The sequence below is a fragment of the Notamacropus eugenii genome, chromosome 6 (genome assembly GCF_028372415.1).
Source record: "Notamacropus eugenii isolate mMacEug1 chromosome 6, mMacEug1.pri_v2, whole genome shotgun sequence".
NCBI lineage: Eukaryota > Metazoa > Chordata > Mammalia > Diprotodontia > Macropodidae > Notamacropus > Notamacropus eugenii.
In genome coordinates this window covers 78,369,947-78,397,298 of record NC_092877.1, presented here as the reverse complement: position 1 = coordinate 78,397,298, position 27,352 = coordinate 78,369,947, and the positions used below count along the sequence as shown (strand labels likewise).

Sequence of the window (27,352 nt, the reverse complement as noted above, 5' to 3'; positions counted from 1 at the left end):
GAGTTCTGCTCTATAGTATTCCATAGCATTTATATAGGAAGAACTTTATGGAGATCACTCTGTCCAATCTCTTAAATTTAGAGCTAAGAAAACAGACCCAGAGTGAAGTGAAACATTCAAATATTATGCAGAATAAGTTGCAGTAGAAAGATTTGAACCCAAGATCAATAACTACAGATTCAGTGCGCTTTCCATCATGTCTGTTACTTCAGTGTGTGCGTAGTCTTCCAACAGTAGTGACTGCAACATCTCCACACCTTCCCATCCAACCCATCAACCAGTATTTAATTGCATATTCTGTATCAGACACTGATTTAGGTGCTAGAAACACAAATACAAAGAATAATACAATCCTTGCTTGTGAGGAGCTCGCATTCTAAAACAATAAGCATATATGTAAATACATTCAACCTAAATGTGATGTAAAGTGTATACAAAATAGTTCTATAGTTTTGGAGGGAGGACTCTGCAGCTGGGGGCAAGGCAGATCAGGCAAGGCTTTAATTAAAAGATCGTGCTTAAGCTGCATCTTAAAAGTAGAAAGAAACACTTTGAGGAAGAGTTAAGAAGAAAGTACATTCCAGATAGACAGAACTCTGTGCAAAGGCACGGAGATGAAGACGGAGAAGGGAGATGGAGTACCAGGTGAGAGAGAAGGCCAGTTTGACGAGATCCCATCTTTAGGAGGTGCAGTAATATTCATTAAGACTGGAAAGATAGCCAGGTTTGGGAGGCCTTCAGAAGCCAAGCAGAAGACTTTATATTTTAGTCCAGAGGCAGTAATCCTATCTATCTTTTCCCCAAGAGATTTTGGAAATTAGTCTATCTCTCTCCCACCATCAATAGCATTTTGGAGATGAGTAAACAAAGGCTGCAGTTTATTACCATCAACACCTTATATGCAAAAAAACCCCCAAAAAACAAAACCCACTCTCATAAATACCTATAAAGGGAGAGCATTCAGGTCTATAATTAGAAATAAGGATAACAGAGGCTTATCTAAAGCAAAGGCTTATCAAAACTATTTAAAGATCTAGAAGAAATCTTAGCTTTTTGGGAGGTCCTTGACAAAGAAAGGAACAGGAATCACACAGGCTAAGAATGCATGAATGGGTTTCGTTCTGTGCCAATGAAGGCCACATTCACATCAATGAGCATCAGTGAAATCACGTATTCGAGGGACGAATATTTGTACTCACCAACTGGCTACCTCATAGGGTGTTGAGAGAACTTCTAAAAGTGTTTACACAGTCCTTCAATCTCTCCACCAGAAACAAGCCATATAAACATAGGATATTTTAATTTTCATTATGCCTATTCATCTCATCTTAACACATTATGAATATATTCCTTAACCAAGTATGTTATGATCATTTGCTACTGAAACTAAAAAGCTCTTGGTTATAGCATAGGTTAAGTAGAAGTGCTACTATATGAAGAAATATGAACACAAAAATGCTTTTCAAAGACAAATTATACTGACATCTTTTATTTTTACATAGACTAAATTCCCCTGCTATATTTCTCCCCTTTCCCTCCCAGAGTATCATCCCACATAACAAAGAATTGAAAAAAGAAAAAACAATCAGCAAAACTGATTGATATATTAAAATAAAATCTGACAACATATATAGCCCTTGGACCTCACACCTCTGTAAAGAAGGGAGATGTGGCTGGTACCTTCGCACATCTCTTAGACAGAGATAGATGTCATTCTACATAGAGTGTTGGGCTACATAGAATCAGGAAGACCTGAGTTGGACTCCTGCTCTGACATCTACTAGTTTTGTGGCCCTGGGGTGAGCCATTTAGCCAGTCTCAGTTTCCTCATCTGTAAAATGAGGATAATAATTGCTCCCTTCCAGGGCTGTTACAAGGATCAGATGAGATAATATATGCAAAGAGCTTTTAAAAAAAGCTTTAAAATAGCTTTAAAAAAAAAAAACTGTGCAAATGTTAGCTGTTATTGCTTTTGCTATAGATTTAATCTAGGGATAAATCAGTCAATGGGAAATTAATCTCACCAAATTCACTCAGGAAAACTCCATGTAGCTCATTTTTGAGCTCCTTAATCATAGATGACTAAATGAGCTTGACTGCTATCTATATGTGGTGGTGTGGGTAATGTGATACCATGTGTTCTTAAAATTCTGCCGGCAAGAAAAAGGCCAAGCTGACCTTTCAAAGGTTCCAGTTTCCCCTGGTAAGAGGCCACCTTTCCTGAAGACCATAGAGCTTCCTCGTTGCAAAGAATAGTACAGAAGTAAAAAAAAAAATAAGAAAAAAAAGAGCTCACTTCATGTTGGAAGGAAGCTTTGGCATTGTAATTGGTAAGTCAAGTACATTTTGACCTGCTTGTCTTCTTTTCCTCATTCTTCCAAAAATCCCTCTAAAATGCTGGAACTTTTTGGTTCATGAAAAAAATATTTAATGAAATGAACCTAAATGAAAAATAGAAACACCTGAATTTCATGGAATCATGGTTAAAGTAAATTGTGGAGCTGCAAGGAATTTTTGAAGCCAATGATCCTATATTTTCTCTATAAAAGAACCGGCCTTGGAGGGGCATCTGCACACCCTTGCTCCTGTGTGCTTTCCAGATTTATTGCATGTTATCTGTCGACTAACTATGTTCCAATCAAACTAGTCTGCTTGTGGTTCCCCACAAAAGCTGATTTCTATATAACTATCATCTACATGGAACTTTGAGGTTTGTAAGACATAGTATACAACTTATCTCATTGGCCTTCCCAACAACCCTGGGCTGTGGATGCTTTTATTTCTCCATTTTATAGGTGAGGAAACTGAGGCACACAAAGTCAAATGACTTGTCCAAGCCCCACACTATAAGTTTCTAAAGCAGGATTTGAACTCAGGTTTTCCTGTCTCAAAGTCCAGCATTCTATCCATTATATCACCTAGCTGCCCCCATTCAGTGTGGCTAGGTGGTGAAGTGGAAAGAGTACTGGAACTGGAGTCAGGAGGATCCGAGTTCAAATCCAGTCTCAGACACTTACTAGCTGTGTGACCCTGGGCAAGTCACTTAACCCTGAATGCCTCAAGAAAAAAATCAAACCTCTACTATAAGGATGGGGTTTCAACTAAATCAGTCACCACCTAGCTTTAATATTTTTATTAAGTAAGAACATCTACACTGAATCAATAAAAGGTATTTCAACAAGGTTGGACTGTTAGGTGTAGAGTGTGTTCAGGGAAGTCTAGTACCCATGGTGTGATGGCTGCTAAACCCTTTTCAGGGATGTTTTCCACCTTTGGTGTACATCTGTTCCACCCAACTCTTACCTGTGGCTCCAAGAAGCTGTAGCATGCACAGTGGTCACACCCCGGTAAACTGTTTCAGCAGATGGGCCAAATCAGGTTGAGGATAACCAAAGGGTCTCAAACACTTTGATGAGTTAGGGTGGTCTCTACCCCAAGCATGTGAAGATATCCCCTGGTGGAATGGGCAGATGAGGACAGTTTGTTCCAACTGCCATGAAGGTAGCTGAAGCAGACAATGTGGAGTGCTTAGAGCTTGGCATGAAAGTGCCAGGGTCATCCACTGCATCCTGAACCATTGCCAGTCATCTTGATTCTGTCCTGCCACTGAAGTCTGATGACTCTGGAGGAAAGAATGGGGCTGACGATTTCGTGCAACTCTGCCTCACTTAAATCCAAATTACGCATGTCGCCCATACCATTTTACTAGTGTACCTATCTCAGAAGTCCTGTGGTGACAGGCAAGTGATGAAATAGCAGGTGCAGATACACTGGGGGCTGTAGCCACAACCCTGCACACAGGCAGCGCAGGCCATAGGGTCTTTTCTCACTGGAAGCAACAATGGGATTCGGCAGTCCCCTGGGTGTCTGAGCAACCTTTTAAGGATTGCACTGCTCACCTCCTGGTGTAAGGAAGAGGGCTAGAAAAGGTGCCCTAAATATTGTCTGCTTACCCAACTCTGACCTGATTACCCTGGCAGGAGAGGAATCCCAGTCTGTGCTCAAAACATGAAAAAATGTACAAAATGTACAAAAACATCTGCAAAGAGTATTTCAGTCACCAATGATACATGGAATGTGGATGCACTTATAGACAACACAAAATCCAATAGACCTGGAAGATGAATTGTTCTTGTTGCCAGAGAGCTCAACAGGTATCACATCCAAATAGCAGCCCTAAGTGAAACAAGGCTGGCAAATGAAGGCCATCTTACTGAAGTCAGAGCTGGATACACATTTTTCTGCAGAGGCCACAGTGAAGGGGAGCTCTGTGAAGCTGGCGTAGGTTTTGCAATCAAAACTAATCTAGTTAACAAGTTAACTCCAAAAGGAGTGAATGACAGGCTCATGACAATATGATTGCCACTTGCAGGAAAACATCATGGCACCATCATCAGTGCCTTTGCTCCCACCATGACAAACCCTGATGGGGTCAAAGAAAAGTTTTATGAAGACCTAGAGACCCTTATCATCAATGTGCTGAAAGAAGACAAGCTTATAATAGGATGGAATGGAGTTGGAAACAGCAACATCAATGGTCACTTGCTACTGAAGATTTGTGCATCGCATGACCTTCTTATCACCAACACTGTTTTCTGTTTACCTAAATGCAATAAAACTTCATGAATGCACCCTTGAAGCAAACATTAGCATCTAATAGACTATGTAAGGAGAAGAGACAAACAAGATGTGAGAGTGACAAAGGCAAAATGTGGTGCAGAGTGCTGGACTGATCATAGACTTAGTCTTTTCAAGCTAAATATTCTCATTCACCAAGAATGCTGCCCCCAGGCAAAGTGACTACCAGAAGAATTAATGTGAACAAATTACAGCTCTTCTCTGAGCATGAACAGTTTGCTGCTAACTTGGAGGGGAAGTTGAGCCAATACCCAGTTGGCAACAGTGGAGCAGAAAAGAAGGCAGCTTTCAGAGATTTGGTTTACAGCTCTGCATTTGCTCATCTGGGTCAGAACACTCTCAAACACCAAGACTAGTTTGATGAAAATGATGGGGAAATTCAGAAACTGCTAAATGAAAAACAAGAACTCCACAAGTTTTACCAGCAGGATAGTTCATCCACCTCTAAGAAGGCAGCATTTAATTCCATCAAAAGTAAAATACAAGCAAAGCTTAGAGAGATGCAGGATTCCTGCCTCAATAAGAAGGCAGATGAAATTCAGTTTTATGCTGATAGTAACAATCAAAAGTTCATTTATGATTCCCTAAAGGTTATCTATGGAAAAACCTATGATGCATCACTACTACTCAATGCTGATAGAACCATATTGATTAGTGATAAGGATATGATCCTAGAGAGATGGGCTGAACACTTCCACAGTGTTCTCAACAGACCATCATCAATCAATGCTGAGACCATTGATCATTTACCTCAATGGAATGAAAAAGGGCTGTGTGCTTGCTCCCATGCTTTTCAGTATGATTTTTTCAGTTATGTCGTCAATATGATGAACACAGTATCAAGGTCAGCTACCACAATGATGGTAAATTCTTCAATTTGAAAAGGTTACAAGCCAAGACCAAAGTGGAGGGAGTGTTGGTACATGATTTTCTATTTGCTGATGATTGTGCACTCAGTGCAGCCTCTGAAGCTGCAATGCAACAAAGTATGTATCAGTTGTCTGCTGCCTGTGCTAATTTTGGCCTAACAATTAACACCAAGAAAACACAGGTGCTCCATCAGCCACCACCACACCATCCATACATGGAACCAACAGTTACAACAAATGGAAAAGTTTTGAATGCTGTGGATAAATTCACTTACCTTGGTAATGTGTACACATTGACAACGAGGTTGATGCATATATTGCCAGAGCTAGCTCAGTGTTTGGGAGGCTCCAAAGAAAAGTATATGAGAGAAGAGGTATTAGACTAACTACCAAACTAAAGGTCTACAGAGCTGTTGTGCTGACCTCATTGTTATGTGCCTGTGAAACATGAACAGTCTACCTGCACCATGCCAGGAAACTGAATTGCTTCTATTTGAACTATCTTGGGAAGATTCTGAAGATCACCTGTCAGGATACAGTACCAAACACTAAGGTCCTTACTCGAACTAAACTGTCAAGCATTCAAACTATGCTTCACAGAGTGCAACTCCAATGGGCTGGTCACATTGTTTGAAAGCAAAATGTATGCTTTCCAAAAAGACTATTTTATGGGAGAACTCACATGGAGCAGGTGATTGTATGGTGCTCAGAAGAGGCAATACAAGGACACTCTCAAGAACTTTGGAACCGATTGTGTGACATGGTTGACACTGGCACAGGACCGTTCAGTATGGTGTGCCCACATCAGAAAGGGTGCTGTGCTCTTTGAGCAAAGCAGAATTGAAACAACTCAAAGGAAATGTAGGATGCACAGATTTAGAGTATTCACCCCAAATGTTCACATGGACTATCTGTGCCCAAACTGTGGTAGAGCATTCCAAGCTCATATTGGTCTGATCAGTCACAGCTGGACACATTGAAACTTGACTTTATCATAGTGATATCATTTTGGTCCTCTTAGAGACTGAAGGACCACCAAACAACCAACCAATAAGAAGTCTATTTGGACTGTTTGGTGATGCCCTGTGGAGTTTTTATAAAACCATCAATTAGTTTGGAATCAAGATTCAAGTATCTGCCAACACAGATGAGAATTATTCCATTTAGAGCCCTTGAAAAGGAATCACGTGGAGGTGGGGTAAGAAGAAACCTTAGCTTTGAGTGTCCTCTCCTCCTCTTGCCATCATCCCTCCTTCAAACTCTTGTTTGGAAAAATGGAGGATTTGGGACTTGCTGTCAGTGCACTTGTCCTAGCAAAGTACCTGGAACACAATGTATGCATTGGAAACCAAGAACAATCTAGACATGCTAAAGAAAGGCAGCTTCTAACCTCTATAAAGAGCCCAACAAATACCCCACATCATGGAGAAAAAGCAACCAGGATCTATGAATATGTATTAATTGTGAAAAGTTGGTTCTTGCAAAGAGGGTCCCAAAACACCTACTTGAGCCAAACATCAACCCAATTTTTTGCCACATATTCTCTGATCTTGAGTCCCCTTTCCCCAGGACTCTAGATGGACTCTGAGGGAGTATGTCAGAACTTTGAAGAGATGTTTTGTTCCAAATATTCTTACTATGCTACTTTAGTAAATGTTGTTCAGTCGGGTTGGTGACCCTGCTTGGAGTTTTCCTGACAAATATATTGGAGGGGTTTGCCATTTCCTTCTCCAGCGGATTAAGGCAAACAGAAGTTAAGTGACTTGCCCAGGGTCACACAGCTAGTAAGTGTCTAAGGCACATTTGAACTCAGGTCTTTCTAACTATGGACCCAGTGCTCTATTCACTGAGCCATCTAGCTGCCTCCTACTTCAGTAAAAACCTCTCACTAAGAACTAATTAAACCTGGCTGTCTAATTCACATCAACTGATAATTATTAGGGGAAATCCATTGGGAGTCTGTGAGTTATAATAAGTTTAGAAAGATACCCCAATTGCTCAGGCTTATCCCTAAAACCTTGAGGGGGAGATGTAATAGACAACTAGATGGAACAGTGCTGGACCTTGAGTCAGAAAGTCCTGAGTTCAAACTTTGATTTCAGGAATTTACCAGCTTTGTGACCCAGAGCATCACTTAATCTCTATTTGCCTTGATTTCCTCATCTGTAAAATGGGGATAAAAATATCCCCATTATCTTATCTCCCAGGGTTATTATGAGAAAAATGAGATAATATCTGTAAAGCACTTAGCACAGTGCCTGGCCCAGGAAGTGCTGTATAAATAGTAGCTAGTATTATCTACAGTTACCCTCTATGGATCTGATTTATAATACATGGGAAAGTAGGGAAAGTTGCTACATTGGCTTCCTTCAGTTCTAGGAAGACTGTCTTGATTCCCTCAGCTCTCAGGACCCTCCCACTATCCACATACCTTGTATATATTTCTTGTTTGTTCCTTCCTATGTCATGTTTCCTCCTGACTCACCAGACACAGTAACATCCATATTGTGCAATGACTAACTTTGATAGACTTATGTCTTTTTAGCATTTTTCATGTGTCTAGAAACTGCCCAAGTCAAATGATAGGAGACATTTTATTGATCGCTTTTTAAGAAATTTTCTATAAAATCAAGTTTTTCAATCTGTCTCACTCTAGCCTTGACCTTTCTCATTTTCCACTCTTAACCGGCCCAAGAGGCAGCAATCTCAGGTATCTTGAACTTTGAGTCTAGAGTCAGGAAAACCTGGGTTCCAATCATAACTTGGTGATTTATTAGCTATGTGACTCTGAGCAAGTCATTCACCTCTCTAAGACTCAGTTTCTGGGTCAAAGGGTATAAGCAGTTTCAGTTTCATGTTTTTGTTACCCTATATTATGCAAATACTTGTTTTATTCCATAAATTAAAAATAATTTTTTAAAACATTCAGTTTTCTCATCTATAAGATAGGGATAATAATCAACAAGCATTTAATAAATGCTCCTGTATGACAGGCCTTGGGGATAAGGGTACTCACTTCATCAAGTTGTTTTAAGGATCAAATAAAATAATAGATGGAAAGGGCAAAAACTTTTTCTTTTGGATAAAAATTGTGATTTCATTCGTTGAGGATAGTGGTCTCTAAACGTTTTTTCATTGCATACCTCCATCAGTAAAAAAATTTTGAGCATGTGTTTCTGTACTTGTTACTAAAAATATGTACATGTACAACTGTACTTATAATTGCGTACATTAGACAACTTAAAAAGATAGATATTTTAAAAGAATAAGATTTGAAAAGGAAATAATACTTGATTATAAAGGCAACAGAGAGACACTGAAGTTTATTGAGTAGGGGAGTGATGTGGTCAGACCTATTGGGAAAATCACTTTAGCAGCAGTCTGTACAGGCCTCTCTTTGGAGACTATTGGTTTAAGGAACGACCAGTGATGAAACTCCCTCAGCTGATGTGGATCAAGACTTTTTCTGCCAATTATATTCTTAGAGAGCTTCCCAGGACACTGAGAGATTGTCAGTTTGCAGATCTCTCTCTGTCTCTCTGTCTTTCTCTCTCCCTCTCTCCCTCTCCCTCCTCTCTGTCCCTCTCTCCTCTTTGTCTCTCTGTCTCTGTCTCTCTCTCTCTCTCATTTCAAGGTTAAATGACTTCCCCAGGGTCACACAGCCTGATCTGAACTCACATCCTCCTGACTCCAGGGTCAGTGCTCTATCCACTGCACCACTTAGCTGTACTGCATTCTCTAATTACTATGCAGCACTCTTGATTACTTTAAATGAATATCAGTATCAACAATAACACAACTTAGAAACGTTATAAGTAAATAGGAATAGAAAAATTGCAAATGTATAGAAATGATGTTATAAATGAGAGCTGTGTTTCTGAGAGGGAAAAAAGAGAAGAAAGAATCAGACACTTGGGTAGAGGGTCTGAGGTAGCCCTAGGCCCTGTAGAATCTTAGGGAAAGTATGAAGCTGAAACAGCTGGAACCAAGAATTGGGCAGCCAGAGGCAGTGACACAAGGCAGAAGAACTCTACCACTAAGAGGTAGTCAAGAACACAAAGTGTCTATTGAAGATATAGATGCAGAAGCCACAGGAAAGCAATGACAGACAGGGCAGGGGTGGGGCTTAGGAGTAGCCAGGAGTGGAAGTGGAGTGTGTAGGGAGTGCTAGGTTGCTAGTAGTTGGAGCAGCCCAGGCAAGAAGGTGGGATGGGATGGGATGGAGCAAGAAGAAAGTGAGCAGAACTAGACTGATCGCTGATAAATAGACAAATGACAAGGTTGCTAGTTTTCACAAAATTAAGGTGAAGATAATTTTAAAATGTGTTGTGGCATTGGAAGGCAGCCTGATGTAATGCGTAGAGAGCTGGCCTTGGAGTCAGGAAGATTTTTTTTAAACTCGTTTAAATCTCCTTCTCCATTGACTCCCTCCTTCCTGTTCCCCTTAACAGAATTCCAAGTTCCCTGTCCCCCAGCACATTTCCTAGCTGAGTAGAAAGGTAACTCATCTGATTCCCAGTCACAGCTTAAGCAAGATGACTTCTCTTTGGAGTGAGGAATGGAGAACTTAAAAGCCAATATAAAGCTGAGCAGAAAGTTTTAGAACAAGTGTGAAGAAGGCAAAAACCAAGGAGAAGGAATTGTCTTTGCTATGTCTTTACCAGGCCAGAGCCTGCTACTCCAAAGGACATGTTCTGACTGGGTGCCACGAGACTTGGCAATTTATACATTAGAACTTTCCTCAGTCTTCCTCCTCTTCAACCTCTCTGAAACATTTCATGATGTTGGGTTCCTCCTCCTATTGGGTAACCTCCTCCTTGGACGCTTATAATACCTGGTTCCTTCCTACCTTTCTAACTGATCCTTCTTAGCCTTTTTTGCTGGGTCATCATTTTCAGTTCCCACCTCCTAAGCATGGGTGCTCCCACAAAGGTTCCATTCTGAATTCTCTTTTAACATTTTCTCTGTATATGCTTCCTTGCAAATGTCATCATCTCTCACATCTGTAAGTTAGCCAGTAGCATCTTGGATATCTCTACTTGGATGCCTTGTTGGCAACATAAATTTAATATGTCCAAAACATGATTCATTATCTTCTCTGTCCTCTTTCAAATCTGTCCATTATCCAAACTTCCCTAATTCTGTTGAGAATATTACCCTCTATACAAGCTTGTAGCCTCTGAATCTCTTCGCTTTCTTTTATATCTCCTTTCCAATTAATTGACAAATCTTGTTAATTCTACCCTGTGGTGGGAGCAATACCTGACCCTTTCCCCCTGCAAGTTAAACTAATAAATATGAAGTTTAATTAATTTTATTAAATAATTATTATGATATAATATATCATATGTAATATAATTATTCATTAAATGTAGACAACTTTATATTTTAAGATAATAAATATTAATAAATAAACATCCATAAAGATATTGAAACTATCCTTAAGACTAAACTAGGAAAACTAAACACTAAAACCACTTCCTGGTTACTTGAGTATAAAACCATGGAAGGATTCTAGGTTGTCTCTATCTGAGGAGAGGCAGTAGGGGTAGTCTGATTTGCTGCTGATATGTTTCCTCACCCTAGCAGTCACAGCTCCCCCTCAGTTCAGCCCACTCAGTTCTACCTCTTGGACCAGCATCCTGGACTCCCTTTCTTCTCATCACAAAGGAGTACAGTAGTGTTTCCTGAAGTCTTTCTGTAGGATTGCTCCAGTCTTAACCCTGAATTATTTATTATTTACCTACTTAGAGTGTGGTTTGTGGTTTGATCTTTGAGTGTGAGAGTTTGTAATTTGGACTCTGTCTCAAAGTTCATCCTGGAGTCCATTCCAGCTATAACATAAAGGCCACCACTGTATGATTTTCTTGTGGATCATAAAAAAAAAATGACAGCCGCATTAGATAGAGATCCCTGTGTAATACAAAGCAGAGTACTTTGATTGCTGCCCACATCTTGGAGCTGACCAGCATGACTCAGGTCCTGCCTTAACCAGTACACAAATCTATTCATCCTTTTCCTGCCTTCATCACTAAGTCTCTGGGGCAAGTCATTTCCTCACTAGTCAAGGTTGGATGATGTTTTAAGATTTTCAAAACAGTTTATGTAGATTTTCTCATTTAAGCCCTACAACAATCCTTTGAGGACATTATTCCCATTTTAAAGATGAAGAAATTGACTTTCAGAGAGGCTAAGTGGCTTGCCGTAATCACTAAGCTAGTAAAGGAGAGAGGCAGGTTTTGAGGGGAAACAGGTCTTCCATCACTCTCTCCACTCTTCTAGGGCCTTTGTATTTATTTCATTTAATTCAAAACATGGTTGGACTTCATCTTTTGTAATGTAATGTAAACTATTATTAAATCTTTTGGAACTGTATTCAGAACCATCCAAGAAAGTCAGTCTCTTGATTTTATAGCCACAGTTCATTTTGAATTCAAAATTACATTATCTGGTTAGATGTGACTCCAACTTACTTTTGTCTCCTCCCCAAAATCAATTCCATTGTCAAAGGAAAAAGACGTCATTATTGAGGTTACTTAAAAGAATGTAATTTCTGAAGAAAATTCCTAAAAAAGGAGATCCAAAAATGTTTCAAGTCATGACAGCACCACTCAAATAAAGATATGGCTTTCCAAGGGGACTTCACTGAAGAGCAACCATATTTGGCTTTGTAAATTCAGGTGCATTTTTTAAAATAGCAATTTCTTTACTTCTATATACTAGAGCCTATTTCCAAATCATTTGGACTAATAGCACAGATAATTTAATTTACATTGAGCTTTGAAATTCATAGTAGTTTTTATTATACCAGATTCACCTTCCTAAGGCTACTTTGCTCAGCAGGTGTAAAGAGCATAGAATTTGGAATCAGAATCTGATTTCAAGTCATGGTTCCACCATTTACTGTGTACCTTTGGGCAAACCATTTAATCTCTGAGTCACTCTCTTCATCTGTAAAGTCAAGATAATTATACTTATACTCTTTATCTCAAAGGTTTCTTAAGTGATTAAATAAGATAACATATAAAATTAAATAAGATAACATATAAAAAGTACCTTGCTAAGATGCTATGAAAATGTAAACTATTATTAAATACTGAAGTTCACTTAATTTAGAATCATAGCATTTTAGACCTAGAAGGAACCTTAGAGATCCTTCAGTCTAACTTCCTCTTTATTTTACAGAAGAAAATGAAGTCCAGATACTAATTAGTAGCAGGCAATTAGTAACAGAGCTAGAACCCAAGTCTCCTGATTTCAAATTGAACGTTCTTTCCCATACACTGTTGTTTTTTTCTGAGTACACCTCAACTGAGGAAGAGAGAAAGACCAAGAACATGCTAGATGACAAAGGGACTTCAGCCTGGGAATGAAAATTTATGGTCATATAACTCAGAGTTGACTGTACCTTTGTTTTGTTTTAATTTATGTGTATATGATAAGATCTCAGATATTACTTATATGCACACATTGTGTTTTCTCTGTGTTTTGTAAGGCATGTCATAAAAGAAATGCATACAATGGGAACTCTGTTCCCTTCAATCATTTGCATGGATGAAATCAATTTCAGAGCAGGAGATTCCAGAATTAATTGGAATAAATACAGATTTTATATCCCCAGGAACCTCTGTAACTAATATTTGACTTTATTAGCAAAAAAAAAAAAACCTAAAAAATAGGAAGCAAATCATGAATAAACAGCCACAATTATCATTAGCATATTCTAGAGTGTGCCAATTTAGGTAGTAGTTAAGTACATACCATTTTAGACCCTAAGGAGCAATAAAAACTATATTGGGAGCAATAAAGAAAAAATATTGCATTGTGGGAAGATAACTGCACTTGAACTCAGGAGAGTTCAATCCTACCTCTGACACTTACTGCTAGAGTAACTGTGGGCAAGTCATATGACTTCCCTAAGTTTTAATTTGCTCATCTAGACAATGGGGATGGTAATACTAGTAGCCCTTCTCTTAAAAGATTGTTATGAAGATCAAATGCAATAGTGGATATATTAAGTGCTTTTCTCTCCTTAACTTGCGACATAAAGGTGAGTGTTCAATGAGTATTAAGGAAAAACCAATAAAAAGAGTCCTCTATATTCCACTAAAGTCCTACTCCAGTGCCTCACTGTGGCATAGAAGTAACCCTGGGATCTAAAAGGTTGTGGCAACAGAGATAAAACTGTCAGGTCCTACCAACCCTGAAAATGGACATTAGGTCCATCATCCAAGAATCTGATTAAGTTCAGAAGTGCCTTCACCAGAAAGCTGGTCATCAAATCTAGTCAGACAACATTTATTCAGTGCCTACTATGTGTCAGGCATTCTGTTTTATGCTAGGGAATACAAGGAAAGGCAAAAAATAAAAGTTCCTGTCCTCAAGGAGCCCATAGTCTAATGGGGAAGAAAACATCACAAACTGTATACAACAAGATATACACAAGATACATTAGAGATAATCTCAGAGGGAAAGTGCTAAGTCATGAGGACTATCCACTAAGGCACTAAAAGTTTGGATACAGTATGTACATCAATGAAATCATATATCTTTTGGGATACTGAGAGTCTGGTCCTATGTGTTCAAAGATCATCTCCCTATGCCAAGTACCATGGCATTCACACTCTAGGGACGGGCTAGCTATCGTTTTAAAAAACAAAATGATGGGAGGAAAGGCATCACTGATGCCAGAGGTAAAGAACAAAGGATGAGAACCTTATAATGCTGGTCCCCAATAATGTTTACAAATGGACATTTCTGCCAGCTGAGACACTAAAAAGATAATGTCAAATATGCCACAAAAACCTTCAAGTTCTCTTTGTTTTTAAAAAGTATTAACATCCATTTAAAGCCTCAGATTAACAAAGTGATTTTCCTAAAGTATGAGTCTGGCTACATACCCTTCCCCTACAACTCTATAAAATTCAGCGACTTTCTATTATTTCCAGGATCAAGTATAAAATCCTCTCACTGGCATTTAAAATCCTTCACAACTGGAAACCTTCCTGTCATTTCAACGTTCTTACACTTGATTCCCCTCCACATTCTCAATGATCCAGCTATACTGGCCTATTCGCTGTTCTTCACATATAATACTGCATCTACCAACTCCACGAGTTTGCATTAGCTGCTAGAATGCTCTCCTACCTCCACCTCCGTCTCCTGATTTCTATAACTTTCTTCAAGACTCAGCTCAAATCCCATTCTCTACAGGGATCCTCTTGTAATCTTTCGCCTTTCCCCTGCTACTGCCTTCTCTCTGAGATTGTGTTCATCTACTCTATACATCTCTTACATGTCCATTGACTCTGTATAGTTCTTTAAATGTTGTCAGAAACAACTGATGGTGTCTGAACACAGATTGAACTATATTTTTTTCACTTTATTTTTCTTGAGGTTTTTTTTGTTTACATTTTCTTTCACAACATGACTATTATGGATATGTTTTGCATAACCACACATGTATAACCTTTATCAAACTGCTTACCTTCTCAATGAGGGGGGTGAGGAGGCAGGAAAGCAGAGAATTTAGAACTCAAAGTTTTAAAGCAAATATTAAAAATTGTTTTTACATATAACTGAGGATAAAAAACTCACTAAATTAAAAAAATCCTAAATGTTGTCTCCTCCTCCTAGTTCCTTAAAGTTAGAGGCTATATTTTAGCCTTTATTTATATCTCCAGTATACACTTAAAAATGCTTGTTGACTAACTGATGTATATAGTGTTTCAAAGTTAGGAAAACATTTCTATAAATTTTGGCACTGACTACATCTATTATTCTCCCCACTAATCAGGTAAGAAAACTGAGGCTCACAGAGGTTAAATGAGTTGCCCATTATCATACAGATCATAAATTTCAGAGGCTGGTTTTCAACCCAGGTCTTCTGACTCTAACTCTAAGATGCCTTGTGCTACGCCACACTCGTTGTTGAAAAGTGTTATAAAATGTGTTAGTGCACTTTCCTCCCTTTAAGATGTTCAGTTTATTTATTAAACAGAACTGAAAAGTGGATTTTTAAAAAAATGATTCAGTATCTTTCAACCCTAGAAGTCATCATTTTAAGCATCAATTCTTAGCTCCAACAGACAAGTCACATTACCTCAATGAGCGCTAGTTTTCTCATTTGTAAAATGGGAATAATAATACTTGCAGTCCCTTGCTTGGATGTTTGAGAAAAAAGATTTTTCTAAAACTTAAAATGCAATTATCCCTCCCCGTTCCCCAGGGTGTCCTAAAAGTCTTAGTTTCAAATTAAGCTTTAATAGCTTTAAGCTATACTATCATTTTTGGAATAGCCTGTATTAATGTATGATTATATAGGACTGTATTGTAGAAGACTGAACTGAATATGTATAGATATCAGTATATAACTTGTTATTGGAGGAAAGGAGGTGATTAAAAAAAGAAACCTTAATCCTTAATTTGACCTTGTTTGCTCAAAATAGTTTAGGGGTCCCAGTCACTTCATTCATTTATTCTTTCATTCATTTAACAAACATTTATTAAATCAGTGAGTAATACAGTGGTATGCTAGTCAATAGGGATACATTATGCCACTGACCTTGTTCTCATGGAGTTTATATTCATATATAATAATGATGACAAAGGGTAGAGAGGGAGAAGATGTGTACAAATATCTGTGATACAAGAGGGAATGAGATAACTAAAGAATCGACAGTCCTTTATTCGAGGGCTACTTAGTGCCAACCACAGTGCCAGGTGCTAGAGAATCAAAGACAAAAATGAAACAATTCCTGTCATCAAGGAGTTTGGAAGTTGGAGTAAAGTACTATGAGAAACTTGAGGAGAGAGATTTCCCTTTCACACCCCGGGGTGGGGAGGATTCAAGGGCCTAGCAGCTGGCCCTCTGGTTATTTCAATTTTATTACATCCTCATTGTCTTAAGTGGCATTAACGTTGTCCTCTTCAGTTGGCACAGTGCTTTACAAAGACTTCATTTGAACCTTATAATATCCCTGTGGGTTAAGTACAAGAGGTATCATAATTGTTATTCACAGAGGAAGAAACAGAAGTTTAAAGAGGTTGCCTGATTTACCCATCCTCACAAACCCCAAGGAGTCTTCTTGACTCCTCAAGGCTACAAGTTCCCCAGCACACCCCTTTGAGTCTAATCACTATATGTTAGCAACAACTCCACTGAGAATTCTGTCTTGGATCCACTAGTAAAAACAGATGGGGTTAACATAAAAGAATAAGAACTCCCAGACGTCTCATTCATGAAAGTAAATGCCAGAAAGAATTCTCTGAATAAAGGACTAAGTGAATTTGGTCACTATTTCACCAGTCAAAAACCCATTACAAAAGTGCAGGAAGCTGGTAAATAGTGCTTCAGTGGAGAAAAGGTGAGCTATTTGAGACTTAACTCTGCCCACAGAGCACAGAATTATAGCGTCATTAAATCCTTTCCCATTTAGCTTTAATTAACTTTCTTACAGACACAAATTTTCTCTCATCTCCTCCAACTGTCCAAATTAAAGGTGAGATGTGGGACAGGACAGGCTCTAAGTTAACTGGTTTCCCTATCTTATAGCTCATCAGAAAGCGCCTGCCAACGACCACCTCAAGGTTAGCAAGGAAAATTCCTGAGGCAACAAAAAGAATAAAGAAAACTTACTAGGTGTGTTAAAACACACAAACATACACTTTACCATGATCTTCCTCCTGTAAGAAAACCCTTTTTTTAATGCGATGACTTTATGAATGGGTGACAGGTGGAATATCCCTGCTATAGTCCAGTTAAATGGTGTAAAGAGTGATGAAGACAGTGTAAAAAGAAACCATTTCTTTTTTTTAAGGCAGCTGGGGTTGTGACTTGCCCAAGGTCACATTGATTCTAAGTGTCTGAGCTCAGAGTTGAATTCAGGTTCTTCTGACTCCAGGGCTTAGAGCTCTATCCACTGCACCATCTATCTACCTCAGAAACAAGTTCTTAAGAAAGGTAGGCAGTATTCTAATCAAGGAAAATAATCCCTGACAAAGGAACTGAAAATATCTGTGCAAGACAACATGGCACAGTGGATGGAATGCCTGAATTGTGGAGAGGATGCCAGGGCAGCAGGTGGTACAGTGAATACAGTGCTGAGCTTGGAATCAGGAAGACTGGAATTCATATCTAGCTTCAGACACTTATTAGTTAAGTGACCCTGAGCCAGTCACTTAATACTGTTTGTCTTAGTTTCCTCATCTGTAAAATAAACTGGAGAAGGAAATGGCAAACTGCTTCAGTATCTTTACCAAGAAAGTCCCCACTGGGGTCACAGTTGGACATGGTTAACTGACTCAAAAAAAGAGGGGATTCCAGATTAGGTATCTAGCATTGTGCTGTAGTAAAAAACATATCTGATGTGGAATCGAGAAAAAGGGTCAAGTCCTGCCTCTGGCACTTAGTTGTGTGCCCATGTGCAAATCACTCAACTTTTCTGAACCTGAGTTTACTCAGTTTACTCAGTTTACACAATAATCCCTGTAGTACCTACTTCGCAGAATTATGGGGGTGGGGTTGTGAGTATTAAAAGAGTTAATATATGCAAAGGGATTGGTCAAATATTTGATGCAATATAAAAGTATCAGTTATTATCCCATCTTATTTTGGAATTCTTCCGTTTTTCATGGCTAGGAAAGACACCGCTAGTCGCCATGGTCAGGATAATTCAGGGATAAATCTGTAATTCTTATCACAAAGAGGATAGTCTAAAAGCTTTCCTAGAGTGGGTCAGATTTCTTCTACAGGTATGATTTAAATGGAAAATAAATGTTTTATGGCAGGATAGGGCTGAAGATAATGTTTCAAGTGCAGTGAGTGGGCTTTTGGTGGGTGAGAGAAAGAGGTAGGATATCTGGTTTCCAGTTCTACTATTAGCTCAGGCAAGATACTTATTTCACTCCACTAAGTCTCAGTTTCCTCATCTGTAAAATGAGAGGGTTGGACTAAAAGATTTCTAACGTGCTTTCCAGATATAAAACTCTAAGACTATATGGTGTGGTTTAAAATGAAATAGGAAAGGCAAATTTGGGGCAGCAGCTGAGCCAGAGATAATTAAGGGATTAGAACTGTAAACCAAAATGAGCATCATTTTTATGAGTCTATTTTATTACTTTCATGTTTTATTCACTTGATAAGTTAAAGAGGGAATAAGAACCAAGAAGATCTTCAATTCCCTGGATACCCAAGGGTAGCAGCCACATCTACTTCATCACAGTGTTTGGAGGGCAGATTAAGTATTAAATTATAAACTTAATCTGTTCTGATAACTGGAATAATGTCGACTCTGATAAAACATTGCTGGCAATGAAGACTACTTTCAGAATGAGCCCATCTGAGCCAATGAATAATTTAACAATTGATTTTCTGGCAAAGAGGCTAAGGAATGAGCCTTTGAAATGGAATCTCACCATAGCTTCGAAGAAAGATCTCATTCTACCCCAGTGTTTCTTTTTCATAGAAGGTTCCCCAAGATGACCTTGTCCCAGAGCCTGCATCCTTCTATTTGTCTCTATTACTTCTCTGATGAGACCAAGAACCAGAGAGGCACCAGTAAGGTCCAGTTTCCCAGACAATACCATTTGTTTTGTTTTGGAAGAGATGCACTTGATCCCTGCCGTGAGGGAAGGGGTACAGCTGAGAGGCAGAGGAGCACAGAATCTTTGTACATCTAATCATTTCTCTCCAGTAAAGTCCCATTGGGCCCCACTTGCCCAGCTCAGAGCTATAGTGCAAGGGTTCTGTAGCCAATGAAGGATGGGGAGCCGATACAAGATGGAGGCTAATAGAGTAGTGGTATATACAACACCCAGCCAGGAAAGGGGAAAACCTCAAGGGTTGCATGGCCAGGGCAGGGTCTATGTGATATGAGCAATATACTAATTTCTGCCTCCATTCAAGTCAGGCTCCTTTAAAGATACTGAGGTTCTTAAGACTTGGTTCAGTGTTGAGATCACTCTGTCACTGCCTGGGTACAAAACAACCTGAGTACAAGCCTGAGTACCAGACTTAAACATAAGGAGTTTAAATCTCCCTCTCTAATGCTTGGCTGGTTGAAAATGCTGGACCACGCAGTCAAGGGAGCTTTGCTCATTAGAATCAGTTCAGGGTGTCCTCCTGGGTGTTCTCCAGGTATCCCTAAGTCCATCTCCTTTTGTCAACTGACAGTGGTCTACAACATCTTCTTTGTTCCAATAGCAAACCTAGACTACCAAGTCCAAGTCCAAGTCAAGTCCACCACAGAACATCATCCAAGAAGCCCTCTTGGCATTCTGACTGAAAGTGGCAGAGCACTCTCCATTGCCAGAAGCTTTTCTATGGCGGACTGTGACTTTTCTATGGCACTACTCAGGGTGTAGCCTACTTGAAGCAAAGGCCTATCTATGAAAAGGAGGTATTACCAAACGGGTATATTTTCCAGTACCAGGTCGCTAGGTGGCATAGTAGAACGAGCGCTGGACTTGGAATAAGAAAGACTCATCTCTACGAGTTCAAATCCGGCCTCAGACACTTATTAGCTGTGTGACTTTGGGCAAGTCATTTAACCCTGTTGGCATCAGTTTCTTCATCAGTAAAATGAGAAGGAAATGGCAAATCACTCCAGTATCTTGCCAAGAAACCCACAAATGGGGTCACAGAGTCAAACACAACTGAAAAATAACTGAACTGAGTATTTGCTCATAGCTATTCACTTTACTCTCAAATCAATGAGATCATGGAATATTCACTTCACAAAAACTTTATCCAAGGCTCTTTTCTATCCCAGCTGTACCACGTATTTGACTCTGGGCAAGTATATCTGTCTCAGCTTTCTCTTCTATGAGATAGAGGCATTGGACTAGATGACCTATAAAGAATCATTGTAAATTCATTGATCTTAAAAGGGTTATTCTAACATTCACCCATCTATCCAGCTATACGTTTAGATATGGATATAGATTTACATAATTTAGATTACTCCAGGCATAATTATACCAGATGACAGGACAAGAAGAGGCAAAGCACAATCTACCACTAACTGTGAAGCCACAATTAAAAAAGGATTCATTAAAAAGGTACTCAAACAATCTGAGCTTACCCTAGCTATCCAAACTCATCTGCCTCTCCTCACTGGCTGGAAGCATCTTTCTGCAGGAAAGATGACCTGAACTTGACATTTTGCTACTGGTATCCCATAGGACTTCAGTCACATTCACCTTTCCATGCCTCACCTACCAAATTTTTAAAATAAGGAGTTTGGATCAGATAGCCTTCCAGGTCTAATTCTATAATCTTCTTCCCAATCTGAACATAATTTCAGCTTGACCAGTCTCCTTACTGTCCTCCAATGATCCTTTCCACTCATCCAGACCCCTCAGCATCCTTCTCAGCACAGCTCAAATCCTGCCTCCTCCATGTAGTTCTGAAGGCCACTCCAGTTGACAATGACCTCTCCTTCTTCTGAAACCCTTCAACGATGATCCTCACCACTCATTTTGACATTTAATCACAAACTGTCTTTGCTCTGTCATTTGTTTAATAAGGTTACCTTATCTCCCCAACTAGATTAGTTAATTCCTTTCAGGTGAGGACTACCCTTCTCCCTCTTTGATTAGACCCCTTAGAATCTAACGCAGCTGCTCAGCACCTACTCCAATTGAATAGCTGAATTTAACTCCTCATTTATAGTCTGTTGGATGTCTAACTTGATTACTTCAAAAAGAGTTCAGGAAGCAACTATAATACTGCCCTATGTGCCCCCAGGTTACCCAGCATGCACTAGGTTCAGGTAAGAACTAGAAATTCTCGTCTTCAGACAGATTGGCAGAAGCTAAAGGAAAAAAAATAATTCTCCATGGTTTTTCTGGTTTCATCCCTGGAAGGGATTTTTTTCTCCCATTTAAGAGAACATTAATCTTTCTAGGAAGCTCCTGTATCAGATGAAACCTGCTGTTAACAAAGCCTCTACTGTTTCAAACATCTTAATGAACATTGGATCAGCAAGAGAGAAAATTACTTCTGCTTTTCCCATATTATATGACCTGCTGATAGTAAGAACATAAATGTTGTTGATTGACTGCCTGATGGACCATGCAAATTGCTGAGGCGACAAATTTAATCAGAAAGGCTTTCAAAGGAAACTTCCTCCTTAATTCCTGGACCCACTAAAAATAAAGTTCAGACAGTTTCTCTCTGCCCCCCTCCCAAAAAAAATTAACAAATTTAGCAGAAGAAATTTAAGTCAAGTTAGTAAAAATCAGAAACATCTAACTCTTCTTGCAAATGCCACTTGGAAGTTTTAATAATATTTAAACCCTCCCATGGCAAAAGGGTGCTGTTGGGAGTGATGAATATTTGCAAAGATCTCTGAATTCCTTCAATGAAAGGAATTTCATGTGCGTCTGTGAAAGCAGACATATTTGGAGGAAGGGAACACTGATCCACTAGGAGTACAAAAACCTGGGCTCCACTTCCAGTTCTAACACTTCTTCCTTGATTGTTCTAATTTACCTTTCTGGGACCAAGGAGGACAATATTAATGAGCTACATTACAGGGTTGCTTTATGGGCAATCTTATAACTATTACAGCATTTGAGAAGCATAAAGTTCTATACTAATGAATGATGATGACGTCCATTGGGTTATGTCCTGGTGTCCTGGGAAATCACTTATAGCCCAACACAATCAACTACAACGTTCTCGTCTACAAACCAGAAAGAATAATAGTTACATTATCTATTAATCATGAGAATCAGTTTAAAAGGCTATGGGAAAAGATGTCATCAGCTATAAAATATCATGTGAACATAGTCATCACTATCATTGGCATTAGAAGATAGTACCATAATACTACTTTTATATTTATCCATTATTACATTTTATATAAATATTTCATATTTATATTGCGCTATTTATATAGTTATATCATATAAATATATTTCTGTTGTATATTACATGTATACTTGTTATATAAATATATCTAATAGGTTTATATTATAGATATATTTAAATATTTCATATTTATATACTTTTATTTTCTACATTAAACTATCATTATACATGATACTATTATTATATAGCATCCCTATGAGTAGTGGAATTTCTGTGTTTTTTAGCTCAAGCTCAGACAATAAACATTTATTGATATATCCTATTATGTGCCAGGCAACCACTCAGCTGTGTCAATTGTCCAAAGCACGTAGTCTCCCTGGTAGATAAAGGTCATGGAATACCTGTTTTCTTCCTCTTTTCTTTTCCTTTTTGTTCTTCTTACCTGTGAAGAATTCCTGGTACGGAAATTTCCTCCCTCCCGGGACACAGGCAGCATCCTCTGTAATTTATAGTGTTAGAGGTTAAATGAGTAGCCTCTGGTCACAAAGGCAGTATGCCGCCATGAAATAACTTGAACTTCTATCTTCCTGATGCCAAATCTAGCCTATCTACTAAACCAAGCTGTCATTTATCCATTTTCATTTTCATTTATCCATTTAATGTCTTGCCCCTTGGAAACAGAAATGACTTTCATCTGAATAAAAGAGGCATGTACAGAAGAAAATCACAGAGGAAAAGAGACTGGCCTGGAGCACAGGTTTCTACCTGACATCTTCCTCCATAGGCAGTGCAGCTCCACGTATGCAGAAGCCAGCATCTCTTAATTCCTGAATTTGGGGCACAGTTCACTTTCAAGATCCAGAGCAGACAGAATAACTTCTCTGATACAAAGCTACCTATTGGAGCAATAAACTTAATTGATTGCAAATGATCTGAAGGGGAACCTTGACTAGCAATTATAGTCATAGGAGTTTGCTGGCAATACTAGTAAATGCAATCAGCTTTATCCATAAGATAGAAACTGAGTAATATCTACAGATATCTGGAGAGCATGTTTTTTATTATTTTTCAGTGTCTATGGAAAAAAGTTATAAATCTGATCATGTAGTGTCCAATCCACTATTCCACAAAAACTTATTATTCTTGACCCCACCCTCTCTGAACATGCACCTTTAATGAATCATTTCATTTAGTGCCATAAATATACTCCTCCATGATCTACTTGAGTTAATCAGTCATGGGTTCCTCCCTCAGGAATCACAGATTCTGAGTTGAAAGGGGCATCTAAAGCCATCCAACCTAACCTATGTCTCATCAGGGAACTGCAGAATGGGAATCATAAAATGCCAAAGTTGGAAGGACCTTAGAGATCATAGTGTCAAACTCTGTTTCTTTATAGATTTGGAAACTGTGTCTCAGCAAGGTGAAAAGTAATATCCAAGGACACAGTCCAGCAAAACATTCCAGTAATCTTTGCCAAGAACATCCCACATAGTGTTATGAGGAGTCAGACACAAGTGAAAACAACTGAACAACAACAGGGAAGCTCAAAGCCTATAACTGTTCTCAAGGACAGAAGAGAGGACCTCAAACTTGAGTGTAGTCAGGGATTCCTGGACCCTGCAGCTGTGTTGCTGTAACTCTGGCCAGAGCCTAGGAGGCTCTAACTGCTCTAACACCCACACAGACTGCCTTGGAGGTTGATCCTGAGGTATTTGAAAAACACAGGGCCTATTACTGAAACCTCCATAATATAGAGGAGTAACAAAGAAGATACCATCCATTCTATTTAGAAGCTCAAAAAATCCTGATACAAATTCATATTACAGGAAGTAAACTTGGGAAAAAGGAGTAAACAGAAGAAAACTCTGATGATAAATATTATAGAGCTAGGGATACCCAAGGCACAAACCCAGAAGAGAAAATAAACTATACATCATGTATAAGAAAAAGACAAGAAAAATGACAGATTTACCACAAGAGTTACTGGAATTCCTGGGAAAAAAATGAGGAAGAGTTAAAGAATGATATTATAATTGTCAAATGAGATAATATTTATAAAGCACTTAGTACAGTACCTGGCACATAGGAGCTACATGAATTATTATTCCCTTTCTTCCCTTCCCATTATAAATGAAATGAGAGTTCTAGAGAAAAGAACAGAAAAGAAAAATAAGCTCTAGAGTATAAGTTCTTAACCTTATTTATGTCATGGAGCCTTTTGTCAGTTTGGAAAAACCTATGGACTCAGAATATTGTTTTTAAATGCATAAAAGAAAAATGCATGGCATTAAATAGGAAACCAGTTATACTGAAATAAAATAAGATTATGTAATTGAAAAATTTTAAAACAAGATTATGTAATCATGTAAGTTAAGAACTCCACTCCAGAAGAAAGAGCTGTAAGGAGAATAAACATATTACTACAGGAGGTACTAAACATTCCTCAAGTAACAGACTCTGAAAATTAGATTAGATTAGACTGGAACAAAATTTTCAAACTGAAAAAAAAGAAGAAAATTTAAGACATCTCCTAACAAAAACTGACCATGAAAACAGGTCGAAGAGAATTAATTTAATATTCATCAGACTCCCTAAAAACTTAGTCCCTAAAAAGTCTAGATACCATATTTAAAGAACTCATGAATGAAAACTACTGAGACCTACTAGAACCAAAGGAGAAAATGAACATAAAAAAGACTCTATCAGCCATCCTTTGAAAATAACTTCAAAGTTATTTTGTATCAAGTAGTACCAAGGAGTCACAGTTTGGATGAAAGGGAGGGAAAGGTATAACAGGATGAGATATAGCTAAATACATAATTAAGAATTATAAGTGTGAATGTGAATAGGATGAACTTACAATATAGAGGAGAGCTGCACAATGTACTGGAAAGAAAAATTCACTACATATGTTTTATAAGAAACATACCTGAAGCAGAAAGTTTTAAAATAAGGGACTATAGGAAACTCTATTATGTTCAGGTGACTTCAGAAAAGCAGGAGTAGTGATCATGATTTCAGACAACAGGAAAAATAGACTTGGTTAAGAGAGATAAATAGGGAAATTACATGAGACTTAAGGCCCCATAGATGTAAATTAATATGAATACTTAATATAAATGTACCAAATGATATAGCAAGTAAATACTTAGAGGAAAAATTAGTCAATGCACAAGAAGTTATAGACAATAAAACTGAAAAAGTGGGGAATCTCAGCATATTTCTCTAAGACCTGGACAAATCTAAACAAAAAAAATAAACAAGAAAGAAGGTAGGATCTGAAGAGAATTTTAGAAAAGTTGGAGATTAAGATCTCTGGCAATTACTGAAGGGAACAAAAAGAAGTACACATAGTCTTAGCTGTGAATGACACCTTTACAAAAACTGATCATGTTCTAGGGTATAAAACCTCACAAACAAGTACAAAGACAGACAAATATTAAACACATATTTTACCAAGTACAAATGGAATAAAATTTTCAAGGACTTTTGAAGAAAGGATTAAAAATTAATTGGAAACTAAATAACTTAATACTAATGAAATGGTAGGTCAAAGAACAAATCATAGAAACAACAGAAAATTTCATCCAAGAAAATGACAATGCCAAATGACAAAATGACAAATGACAAATGACAAAAACTGGAATAATGCAATTAAAGGAGTCTTGAGAGGAAAAATTATATCTCCATTAAACACTTTTATCAATAAAGGGAGAAAAAACAGTTCAATAAAGTGAGCATACAACTGGAAAAAACCCACAAATTCTAAAATCTCAATTATCCACCAAAATAAAAATTCCAAAAATCAAAGAGTTTTCTAAATTGAAAGATAACACGCAGTCACGCACAGACATACACACACACACACACACACACACACACACACACAGAGTTAATGTAGTTGTTTTTTAAAAAATAAAATAAACAATTAACTAGCTTAGCTTTTTAAAGAGAGAAAAACCAAATTGCTAGTTTAAAAATGTAAGAAGGAGAATTCACAACAAATGAAGGGAAAAAAGTAAAATTTAGCAATCACTTTGCCTACTTATACGCCAAAAAAATTGGCGATTTAAATTGAATAGATAAATGTGTTAAACATATATAAAAGAAAAAAATATATATACATATGATATCCAAATAAACAAAATAAGAAATGTAGAATTAAAATAATCCAAGCTCAGAGAAAAAAATTAAACAAGCTATAAACTCCCAAAGGAAAAAAATCTAGGACCAGATGGATTTCCAAATGAATTCTATCAAATATTCAAAGAATAATGAACTATAATATTATATAATGTAAATTTAGGACATACTTGCAATAGGAAAAAGAGGATGTTACCAAATTCTTTCTATGGCATAATTCTGGTTTTGATACTGAAGCCAAGGAAAGACAAAACAAAGTACACTATTGACCAATATCCCTAATTGATTCAAAAATTTTAATGAAGTATTAATGAAGAGACTATAGCAGCACATCATCAAAATATTGTATGCTATAAACAAATAGGCTTTATACCAAGAATGCAATATTAAGAATTACAGTATTAAGAAAACCCTCAACGTTAACAAAACTGTCAACGTAATGAACCAAAAAACACTAAGGATCACAAAATTAATAAAAGCAGAAAAAACTTCCAATAAACCCATTTCTTTAAAAAAAAAAAAAGAAACCAACACTAAGGGAGGACGACACAGTCTTAGACCTCTGGTCCCTCCTAGACGTTCTGATGAAATTAACTAGAGACCTCCTGCTGCACCAAAATGGTCTGATGAGAGTAACCACAAGGTAATTTCACTAACAGAACAGACCTGATTTTTGGTAACACCAAGGTTAACAAGTTACAAGCCCAAGGTTAAGACATTCCCTCCCTAAATCATCTGACATTCTGTCCCTATTTCTCAATTTCCCAAACAAGGAAAGTGGCTGAACAGCCTCACCTGATAGGCTCATTCCTCTGCCTGTTTTCGGACTGTGTAAAATCTTATATGTCTGTGTGTATCTCTCTTTGTTCTGCCTAATTGCCAG

General features: G+C 38.0%; 1 protein-coding gene across 2 annotated transcripts in view; it reads right to left on the bottom strand.

Moving 5' to 3' along the window:
- SLC34A2 (solute carrier family 34 member 2) overlaps nt 1-27,352 on the bottom strand; it is a 151,349-nt gene extending 123,997 nt beyond the window's left edge. The window contains exons 1-2 of one of the 2 annotated variants that reach the window (XM_072620400.1): nt 27,265-27,352; nt 22,766-22,822 (exon numbers count right to left, since the gene is read on the bottom strand). The gene's annotated coding sequence lies outside the window, so the exon portion shown is untranslated. The remainder of the gene's footprint in view (nt 1-22,765; nt 22,823-27,264) is intronic. The other variant, XM_072620401.1, reaches the window with a different exon arrangement.